The following is a 12,450-nucleotide window of genomic DNA, read 5'->3' as shown; positions in this document are numbered from 1 at the left end:
ATTGCACATAGATTAACATTTATCTGGGTTAGTTTAACTATAATACACAACTGTGGGATGGTGTTGAATTCCTTTGCAGGGTGTAAGTATGCAGTGTATACTGCATTGCCCTCATCCACTGTTTCAGTAACCTTCTCAAAGAAGTCAACCAGGTTATGTAGGCAGTTATTGACTTTGACAAATCCAGACTGGCTTGGGTAGGGAGTTTGCAGGTTACCTCTGCCCTTATCTATTAATAATATAATGGTCCTTTGCATACTGTACAGATGAAGCTGGTCAGACATATGGGTTTTTAATTTCCCAGGTCTGTTGATGCACCACTTTATTGCAAGGGATGATGGTTGCTGCCCATCATTTGTCCACCACAAAATCTGTTTGGAGACTGACATTGAATAGCCTCTGTAGGGGGTCTGACAGGTCCTGTTTCAGGCTGATGAGTAAGCAGTCTGGTATGTTATTTGGCCCCCACTGAAGCAGTGTTCTTGGCCTTGGATAGTACCTTGAGAACTTGGTCATGGGAGACTTGAGTGGAGAGGTTTAGAAATGTGTGTATGAGATCTGGGAATATAGGAGGGGAGGTGTTGCATCACAACAAAGTAGAATGTCACATCTATTCACTTAGTTATTACTCACAATGATACGACATACACCTCACTGAATTTGAACCCCCACCTGCCTGACTGACATTCTTTTGACTTGGGCACTAACTAGTGACACTACGGACAAAGTTTAGGTTTAGGATTGATTTTATTGCTCATAAGGAGGAAGGGGAAAAATGTTATGCAATACATTGATGATTAATGGAGTCCATTGGCATGTGAATATAAAAACAGGTAAAAGGAGCAATAGGATGTATATAGTTAGTAGAGGAGAAGGAACTGACATTTTTGCTAGGAGAGCAGCAAGTGCAAAGCCAGGAGTCAGAAATGAATTCTTTCAGGTGCAGCTTAAATAAATAAATGTTATTAAGGTATTTAATTAAATAATAAATATGTTAGTATCCCCTTATCCATTTCAGTTATCCTGTCAGCAAGTCTCCTGGGGCTGAGACTGACATTGGTCAACAGGATCAGATCTCTATCCTAGTTAACCAACTCACAATAAAAACAAATAAATAAAGTTCCACAAAGAAAGTTATTTTCTTGGGTTTTGATTCATGTAGTAACATAATTTCATCATTTAATGTTAGGATTACATAAGTGAACCGAAATTCATTAAAATGAATGCATTATTTTGAATATTTGCTTTGGCCACTTTACAAACAATTTAGGTATAATATTTGCCAAGGAGACAGTGTTTGTCTGATGGAATATGAACACGGGGTCTAGACTGACTTCACTGTTTATTTTGAAACTATGTGGCACTCAAAGGTCAAATTCAGAAAGAATGAATATTGAATTATATTACTTCGTGCAGCACTGTGTCAACTGAAAATTAAATATGTCCAGGCCAAAACTGCACAGGTGTAGTCCATCCTGCATTTATCAGGCTGGATTCTTGTCAGCAAACTCCCAGTCTGTCGACATGGGTTCTCCAAGATCAAGTGCTGCTAGGGCCACTCTGATTCTGACAGTTTTGAGTTGTTTTTAATTCTGTTGCTTTCAAGGCACCTTCAAAAGCTAAATTTGATAACACTGTGGACCAGACCACTACCATATTCAGACATAACTCCTGCATTAATACCAAATCTCTCAACATTCTGGATATCAGTGCACACTTAAACTTTTGCCAAAATTATTAACTCACCAAACTGATCATCAAAATATAAGGCTGACCTAACTTTTCAACTATCTGCTGCAGAGCTGGAAACATCTGATTCCACATTCCTCTAAATCCGTTCCATACCACATCCCAAACTACAGGACTCAGGCCATGTACTTGCCTTCTTGTCTGACCACTGCTATTTGGGTCATGCATAACAAAAAAGAGTGACACAAGATCAAAACATATATTGCACCTAAGGCAAACAAATTATTTATATTATATATATATATATATATATATATATATATATATATATATATATATATATATAGTTTCACTTTGAAGGATCATAATTTCAGAATTCGAGCCTCTGATCATGGAAGATCAGAGGATGGAAGTGCTGAAATATCAAACCTTGTGAATGGAGATCACCTTACAGTGCAGAATGGGAACTTTACCATTCTGTTCACTGTATCTATGTATGTATGTATGTATATATGTATATAACAAACCAAAGGCTAAAAAAGTCACACAGGCAAACCATTCAGTAAAAAATGCTAGAAGAACCCAGCCAAGCTAGAGTTTTCCTTACAGCTTAGTGTTTACCTTAAACCATCAAGTGTTTCAGCTGCACAACTTCTGAACATCCATGAATTTTATGGTTACATTTAGATAAGCAAAGCTAAACTCCACTTGCTGTGGTATAAGTGTCACACAGTGAAAGCTGGGTTTTTCTTGCAGTTTTTACTGAATGGTTTATCTATGCAACCCTTCTACTACTTGGTCTGAATGTTAGTTAGGCTATATTGCAGGTAGCTTAATGTTTATGGGCACCAGATGGCTTAAAGACCCAGTATTTCTGTAGTATAGCCAAACTATCCACTTATGCTGTGCTGACGAGGTCAATAAAAGGGATGGAACATGCATGGCTACATCTAGTGGGGATTGGCTTTATTGGCCTGAATGTAACCATAAAGACTTAAAAAGTAAAAAAAGTCAAGGGCATTCAGAAGCCATGTAGCTGAAACACTTGATGTCCTTAAGCGGTCATTTGCATATCTCCCATTGTCCTCCATTACAGAGGTTTAAACTATCACAGAATGAAAACTCTAACGGTATTTTCTTGCAGTTTTTCTTTTTAGCTAAATATATGCACACACACACACACACACACACTTATATATATATATATATATATATATATATATATATATGTATACATATAATCTATCTATCCATCTATATATATATATATATATATATATATATATATAGAGAGAGAGAGATATCTACACACACACACACACACACACACACACACACACACACACTGATATAGATATAGATAGATAGACAGATAGATTGTGTGTGTGTGTGTGTGTGTGTGTGTGTGTGTGTGTGTGTGTGTGTCTGTGCGCGTGTGTGCGTGCCTTTTTTAAAGTAGGCTGTTCTCTCTCTAATCCTTAAAAAGTCTAATGAGCTTGGTAATTACAAACATTCCTTTCCTTGATAACGTTCTTGTGAAAAAAGGTGTATATTTAGCTTGCAAACTATTTGAGCAACCATAGCATTTTTGATCCATTCCATCTGATTTTCAGGGCCCAGCAATGCTGACCCTGGTCTTACTAGAGTATTCAATGCTCTCTTAGTTGTGAGTGATCAGTCCTTTCTCCAGTTCTTGAACTCCCATTAACAATTGATTTGGTTGGCCATTCAATTCCTTTAGACTGACTGGAGCATTAATGTGGCATTTCCAAAATGGTTCTTGACTAGTTTACATTTTACTTATCCAGTCATAGCCTGGAATGATTTCAAGGGTTAACTCATCCTGTTCTCACTCTCTCACCCCAGGGGTACTACAGGGCTCCATTCTTGGTCCTTCATTGATCACCATCTATTTATTGCAATTAGGTGATGTTATGCAGTTGAGAGGTTTGCAATATAATGTCTACTCTGATAACACACATCACTGTCTCTCATTTCCTCAGGATTCTTGGGCTGCTTTTATATCCTTTACTCATAATCTGGACCGTATTCATTAGTGGATCGTCAGCAGCAGGCTTAAACTCAGTCCCTCAGACAGTTCCTTTTATGGTACATGCTATGCTGGAGGACTCTCCCCTTCTGGTTTTGCCATCTGATATTTTTTTTATCAGGCTGGCAAACACATCTTTGTGTCAAAAGTGCATGATTTGGGTGTGATAGTCAGCAACAGATTATTTCTTAAGGGCCATATCTTCACTGTTGTCACGTCTTCTCATTTCCAGCTTCAGAACATTAGCTTTATCAAGCACCTTATTCTCAACAGTGTCCTTAGAGCTGTACTTCATGCTTTTTTACTTTGCATCAAGATTATTATCATGCCTTAATGTTGGTAATTAGATTCTGCTGTTGCATAATTCCAACTTGTTCAAAATTCTGCATCTTGCTTATTGACAGGAGTCCCTGTGACAATCATATTACACCAATCTTGAAAGAGCCACATTATCCTCCTGTCAGAAAATGTATAATTTACAAAATCCATATCTTACACACTACATCCCTGGGCCTCCATGCCTAAGGGACCCTCTACAAATCTACAGACCTAGTCGGTCATTGCATTTTACTTCTTTTGGTCTCATATTAAAGTTGTCACACTTCTGGCTTCCTTTAGCTAGTGGGGTCCATTCTTGAGCAGCCTTCTTCCTAGGTGGATCTAAGATTTACCTCTATTTGTTGCATTCAAGAGTGTCTCAAATTCTCTTTTCTTTGACTATGTTTATAACTAGCTACTTAAAAATAAAATATTTAGTTCAATACGACCGCTGTTCTATGAGCACTGCAAGCACCTAGCTCTCTGAAATACCCTGGATTAAAATAAACTCAGAAGACAGTGCAGACTAAAAAACAAAGAAATATGACTGAATATCTATTCCAGACAACAAACAACATTCAAAAGAAGGGAAAAAAAGCAACAGCTTCCTTTTCAAACAAAAGGATTATCTAAGATTCTAGAAATCATCTGTAGCCGTGTGGTGCTGTGGGCCTGCAGTCATACATAAAGCCTGCAAAACTTACCTAAAAGCAAGATATCAAAAGAAGAAAATAATATGGAGACTTTAACAACTAAAACCAGATTCTCGATACTAGCCTCACCAGACAAAGACACAACTCCAAAAAGACAGAGGAAAAATAAGCAATCTGACAATACCAAGCCTGCAAATAAAACCAAGTTAGAACAGCCAGCCTGGAAGATATAAAAACAGCTTTATTGTCTAAACAACAAGCAATGCAGGGCTTATCCACACAGTTGTAAACATTTGGAGACTCATTTAATAAAATTTTAACCAGAATTGAAAAATCTGAAGCAAAAATACTAGAAAATGAAATAAAACAACACTCTATATCTCAGAGAACTGATTCCCATGACAAAGAGCTGCAAAGTCTACAGACAAAAATAATAGATTTAGAAGCAATAGCTCAATCATCCTTGAGACCAAGACTTGTGTATGCCAAAATCTTAAACTATAAAGATGTAAATAAAATACTCTTTGCAGCCGAGAAGAAAGGGACACTCACCTGGAATAATAATAAAATTTCCTTTGCTCAAGATCTGCCCATTCAGATAAGGCAAGCAAGGCAACTTCTATCTCCATACTGCAAGTTTCTGATAGAAAAGAAAATAAAGTTCCAGATGAAATAACCAAACATGATTGCTAACCCCAAGGAAGCAAAAGAAACTTCCCTGTCAGTTTTCAAGCAGATTCCACCTCCATAAATGAAATAAAATTGCTGAAAATTAAAAACGGCCCTTGAGTAAAAATCGGATCGAATTGTGAGTGTTTTTGATGGGATACACACCCTGAGAGCTTCCCCTTGCTGCCTATGCCCTTAAATCAATGATAGGAGCCACAAGGAACACAGGAAAAGGAAATGAAAACTGGGTAGGAATTAAAATTCAACTGTTTATTTTATTTATTTTTTTTTTCATTTATTTTTATTTAACATTTGGTGACCGGGAATGTCCGACTAGGTTCCACAGAGCCTGTTTTCAGTGGAGGCCCGGGGAGAAATGCTCCAGAACTGCAGTTTCCGATGTGTATAATATAAGGTGACACCATTTCCCAGGCATCTGGTATGTTAAAACAGTCCCCATTCAAGCTCAAAAGCTCCACTATAAAGCCAAAATGACCTGAAAGGAAGGTACAGCAAGACCAAGAAGTTATTTCTGACTCAAAATCACAAAAATTGACATAAAACAATTAATAAGACAACAACTGACTGAAAGATGACTAGTAAATCCTGAAAACATGACTTTGAAGAATCAGAAGAATAAGGTACTGTTTTTACCAAAACAAAATTGTGACTTTGACTCCAATACATGTGTTATTGTAAAGAATCCAATCTTAATTTCTGGATGTGAGTCTGGCAGAACCAGACAAAGTAAATGGTTCTTGATTGAAATAATGATGTGTAACTGGAATAACTGCAGGAATGAGAGTTTAAGCAGTTTAGAGGAGAGGAATTATATGACAATATGAATATAACCTAGTTGAGGAGGAGGAGTGTGAGGGCAGCACCAAGGATCAAATGGTGGAAATTGAAAAAGGGTAATTGTGAGGTGGAGTTCAGAGATGAGTTAAGACAGGCACTGGGTGGCAGTGTAGAGTTACAAAATAGCTGGGTAACTACAGCAGAGCTAGTAAGGGAGACAGCTAGAAAGGTGCTTGGTATGACATCTGGACAGAGGAAGGACGGCAAGGAGACATGGTGGTGGAATGAGGAAGTACAGGAATACAGAGAAAGAGGATGGCAAAGAAGAAGTGGAATTGTCAGAGAGATAAAGAAAGTAGACAGGAGTATAAGGAGATGAGGTGCATGGCAAAGAGAGAGGTGCTGAAGGCTAAGGATAAGGCATATGAAGACTTGTATGAAAGGTTGGACACTAAGGAGGGAGAAAAGGACCTGTACCGATTGGCTAGACAGAGGGATTGAGCTAGGAAAGATGTGCAGCAGGTAAAGGTGATAAAGGATAATGAGGGAAACATACTTACAAGTGAGGAGAGTGTGTTGAGCAGATGGAAAGAGTACTTTAAGGGGCTGATGAATGAAGAGAATGAGAGGGAGCGAAGGTTGGATGATGTGGGGATAGTGACTCATGAAGTGCAATGGATTAGCAAGGAGGAAGTAAGGATCGCTATGAAGAGGATGAAGAATGGAAAGGCTGTTGGTCCAGATGGCATACCTGTGGAAGCATGGAGGTGTTTAGGTGAAATGGTAGTGGAGTTTTTAACCAGATTGTTTAATGAAATTTTGGAAAGTGAAAGGATGCCTGAGGAATGGAGAAAAAGTGTTTTGGTACCGATTTTTAAGAATAAGGGTGATGTGCAGAGCTGTAGTAACTGCAGAGGGATTCAATTGATCAGTTACAGCATGAAGTTATGGGAAAGAGTAGTGGAAGCTAGGTTAAGAAGTGACATGATGATTAGTGATCAGCAGTATGGTTTCATGCTGGGAAAGAACATTACAGATGCGATGTTTGCTATGAGAGTGTTGATGGTGAAGTACAGAGAGAGTTGCATTGTGTTTTTGTAGACTTAAAGAAAGCATAAAATAGGGTGCCTAGAGAGGAGTTGTGGTATTGTATGAGGAAGTCAGGAGTGTCAGAGAAGTATGTAAGAGTGATACAGGATATGTACGAGGGTAGTGTGACAGCAGTGAGGTCTGCAGTGGGAGTGACAGATGTGTTTAAGGTGGAGTTGGGGTTACATCAAGGATCAGCTCTGAGCCTTTTTTTATTTGCAATGGTGATGGACAGTTTGACAGACGAGATCAGACAGGAGTCCCCGTGGACTATGATGTTTGCAAATGACATTTTGATCTGTAGTGAAAGTAGGAAACAAGTGGAGGAGACCCAGGAGAGATGGAGATATGCTCTAGAGAGAAGAGCAATGAAGGTCAGCAGGACTAAGACAGAATATATGTGTGTGAATGAGAGGGAGGATAGAGGAATGGTAAGGATGCAGGGAGTAGAGATGGCGAAGGTGGATGAGTTTAAATACTTGGGATCAATAGTTCACAGTAACGGTGAGTGTGGAAGAGAGGTGAAGAAGAGAGTACAGGCAGGATGGAGTGGGTGGAGAAGAGTGTCAGGAATTATTTGTGCCAGTAAGAGTGAAAGGGAAGGTCTACAAGTGGGTAGTGAGACCAGCTATGTTACATGGGTTGGAGACAGTGGTATTGACAAAAAGGCAGGCGTTTGAGCTGGATTGGGCAGAGTTAAAGATGTTAAGATTTGCACTGGATGTGATGAGGGTGGACACGATTAGGAATAAGTATATTAGAGGGTCAGCCCAGGTTCGAAGGTTTGGAGACAAAGCCAGAGAGGCAAGATTACATTGGTTTGGACATGTGCTGAGTAGGGATGCTGAGTACATTGGGAAAAAGATGCTAAGGATGAAGCTACCAGGTAACAGGAAAAGAGGAAGGCCTAAGATAAGGTTTATGGATGTGGTGAGAGAGGACATGCAGGTGGTTGGTGTGACTAAGCAAGATGCAGAGGACATGAAGAAATGGAAACAGATGATCCACAGTGGTGATCCCTAATGGGAACAGCCGAAAGAAGATGATGGCTGCAGAAGATACAAATATAATCTAAGCAAGCAAGTCTTAACAGTATATATACCTACCTAAGCTTGCAAACCCTTTTTTTTCCTCATATACCCACTTCTATTTAGATGCCAATAATGCAATCTGAGTTTGTTATAGATTGCTACAGAAGAATGCCTGACCACAGAAGCTGGGTAATTTATATATATATAAGAGGAGGGAAGGTAAGATAAATATATGGAGAAGGATCATTTAAATATGATATGTCTGGCTTAAAAATATAGGTTAGATTGTTGTATATTTTGCCATATCTAATTGAGAATTTGATCATTAACATGTTGTTTAAAAATGTACTTTTAGGAGGAATAGATCATAAACTTATAAGCTGTATGTTTTGTACTTTAACCGCAGTACTCTAATGGTATAATAGTTTAAAGGTTGAGACTAGGGATGTGACTCAGCAGTGTTTTTTGTAGAGAACTAGTCTGTTAAGCTTTGTTCATATTGTATATAGTAACATAAGGGGGATACCATGTCACAAACTTATACGTAAAGAAAAAACACAATTTAATATTAGTGGTAATCTTATGGTACATACTAAAATCACATTGTATTCCCCCATTTATTCCTGGTCCAGGGGTATAGTGGGTAGGCACATTGTAGGGATGGGAATAGTTAGATGTTTCCAATGGCACACTATAACAACACTTACAAAGACCATAAATCTAAATGAACATACAGATCAGTTAAAACAAGCTTATCTATCTCGTAAATATGGGAAACTGAAACATGGAACATTAAAGGAATACAAAATAAAGAAAAAAGGAAACTATTTTTGCATTTAGCCCTGAAAACCAAAGCTAATCTCATCTTAATACAAGAAACGCATTTAACTTCAGAGCAATGGACAGATATTGGGGAAAAATGGATAAAACAAATTATAGCTTCTGGGGACAAAACTAACAGTGCTGGGGTGGCCATAATAATTAAAAAACATTTTCAGGATAAAATACTTGAAACTAAGGCTGACAAAGAGGGAAGGTGGTGCTATGTAATATTTACTAACATGGTATTTCCAAAACACATAATGGTGTTAAATGTATATGCACCTTGTAGCAACCAACATCTCTTTTTCATGTCACTGTACCCAATTCTAAACCAACTGGAAGATCATTATCTAATAACTGGTGGTGACGGGAACACATATCAAAACCCAGGAAATGATAAATCGAACCCAACCAAACTACATAATAGACAAGCTACAATAGCTTTAAATGAACTTAAATAAGACTTCAAACTATATGTCCCCCCTTAAATATGAGGATAAAGATAACAAAACTGGGAATTACACATTCTTCTCCCAATGCCACAAAATGTGGGCGAGAATAGACTTCATTTTAATCTCAGACATACTCATTAACATGGGCCCTACAATAGTCATACACACTAGATTTCTGTCAGATCATTCCAAAGTTACACTGAGTATCAACTGGGACAAAAAAAAGGTTTTTAAACAATAGAGCTAATAACTGGTCATTAAATCCTAATCTGCTCTTCAAAACAGATGTAGTAAAAGAGATTGAGGATATATTAAAAACATCCCTTGTAAATATCTTCAATTCCCTAACATCAATGGATATAGAATGGGCATCGACCAAAACAAAAATCAGAGGAACTTTCATTAAAAAAAGCAGCATATTATAAAAAAATCCAACTGAAAGAGGAACATAAAATAAAGGAGAAAATAGAACAATGTGAGAAAGAATTGATAAATAACCCTAATAATCAAATGGAAATGGACCTCCTACAACTACAGAGACCTATATATGTTCGAGAACAGAAACGTATCTTTTTATGAGACAAGACAGTTGGCTAATTATGCAGAAGAAGCCCAAATTCCTTCCAGAGCATTGGCCAGAATTATCACTCAACAAAAATCCACCTCAATTATAACAGAAGTAAATTGCCAAGGGAAAAACTATACAAGAAATGAGGAAATTATCAAAGTATTTGAACAAATATATACTCAAACATATGGAGAACAAATTCTACAAGCCTTGAAGGAGGATAGGGATCTTTTTCTTCAAAAACTAAAACTCCCTAAACTAGATTTTGATCAACAAAAAAACTAATGGAGCCCATTTCCATTAACGAGATAACCACAACAATTAAACATCTAAAACCACACAAGGCCCCAGGACCGGATGGTCTTACCTCAGAATTTTATAAATCCTTCAGTCCACTAGTTGCCAAATTATTATACCACGTGCTGAACTTTATAATAAATAACAACATGCATGATATTCACTTTAACACCTCTAAAACTATTTTTATATTAAAAGACCAAGCGGACCCTAAAAACCCAGACAGCTATAGACCCATCTCTCTTCTAAATATAGACACCAAGATCCTGACCTCAATACTCACAAATAAAGTTAAAAATCTGATGGAGAAAATAATTTCTCCAGAACAATCTGGGTTTACACCACATAGACCAGGCTAACATTAGAAGTGTTAATATCCTTTGCAAATCAGAGAAATACCAACATCTTCACAATAGTAGTAGATGCCCACAAGGTTTTTGATAGGGCCATTCTTGAATTCTTACTGCAAACGTTACCTCACTTTGACATACCTAAAATTTTTATAAAGATCATTTAAATTCTCTATAGTAATCCATATACAACAAAACATGGTCAAACAGAATTTCGATACAAAATGGAACATGACAAGGCTGCGCACTATCACCCTTTCTTTTCAACCTGTACCTAGAACCCCTATTCCTATATATTAAACAAAATACATATCATACCCCCCCTCAATACATAACTTCAAAGTTTATCTTTCAGCATTTGCAGACAATTTAAACATATACTTTACTACACCAAGCTCAGACATGAACAAAATAATAAACACAATTGAACAATTCTCATGCATGTCTAACTACAAATTAAACCTTAATAAAACTAATATATTCCCCTTAAGGCCACCTAGACTCATCTCCCTAATACCTCTCTTAGACAAAATAAAAATAAAAGAAGAAACCAAATACCTGGGGATTACTTTCTTTCAGAATAACAAGGAATTCTACCAACATAACGTAACTCTTAAATGGCAAAACATAACACAAGTTTGTACAAGATGAAATAATCTTAAGCTACCGTTTTTGTCTAAAGTATCAGTAATTAAAATGAACATACTACCTAGATTAATATATCTATTTATGACACCTCAGATATATACATAATAAATTCTTCAAACAAATTCATACCTTTCTAGCAAAATTTGTATGGGAACATAAAAAGACCAGAATCTCCTATTAAAAACTAACACTTCCCAAGAACAAAGGGGGTCTGAACTTACCAGATTTCAAAACCTACTACTCTATTATCAACACTAATAGAATACTGAGAATACCAGAGTACGACCCCTTGGTAAAGATTGGTTCACTGGCCTGGGTAACAATATACTATAGGTATATAAAAATAATAGACATCAATCCCAAAGAGCTTCCCTTCTTAAATAAAAAAGATTTACAAGCCTATAACATAATAGAACCACTAAAACATTCTATAAATATAAACAAAAACGTTTTCACTCCTTAAACAAACCAAAGAGGTGTGTTCCAGTTACCTCGAAAACCTTACCATACTCGAAAGTGACATCGAAAACTGTACCCTACTTTGGAAGACTATGTTAATGTCAAGGAAAGCAATAACGAACTCATACAAAATGATAGGGGAAATCAAATTCCAGAAAGACCTTCTGTTCCCTAATTACTGGAGAAAATTATAACCTGATGTGGATGACCAGCAAATAGAAAAGGCAATCAACTTAACATTGAAAACTATTCCACTTAAAAAACTCTCTTACACGCAACTCATGATTAATAATAATGCTTATTTCACCCCAGCAATTCTTCACAAATTCAATGCAACTAAGTCCCCATACTGGCCACACTGAAAAGACCAGATTGCAGACCTAATACATATATTCTGGAGTTGTAAATGCGTTTTCAAGCTTTGGAATTCCCTTAAGTTACAATTGCAAAAAAATGGGGTACCAAGCATCAACACTAACATGGGAATTTACTCTTTTACACTTCCTCTTGGCCAACATCTCAGGAAAACAAGCTAACCCACTTATAATGATTTTCTT

The 12,450-nt window shown here is 37.1% G+C and overlaps 1 protein-coding gene across 1 annotated transcript in view; it reads left to right on the top strand.

Moving 5' to 3' along the window:
• CNTNAP2 (contactin associated protein 2) overlaps positions 1-12,450 on the top strand; it is a 7,772,136-nt gene that overhangs the window by 2,551,157 nt on the left and 5,208,529 nt on the right. The window lies entirely within an intron of this gene.

This window comes from Protopterus annectens, chromosome 3.part0 (assembly GCF_019279795.1).
Source record: "Protopterus annectens isolate FY-2018-M chromosome 3.part0, PAN1.0, whole genome shotgun sequence".
Lineage (NCBI taxonomy): Eukaryota > Metazoa > Chordata > Ceratodontiformes > Protopteridae > Protopterus > Protopterus annectens.
This window is presented reverse-complemented; position numbering and strand designations above follow the sequence as displayed.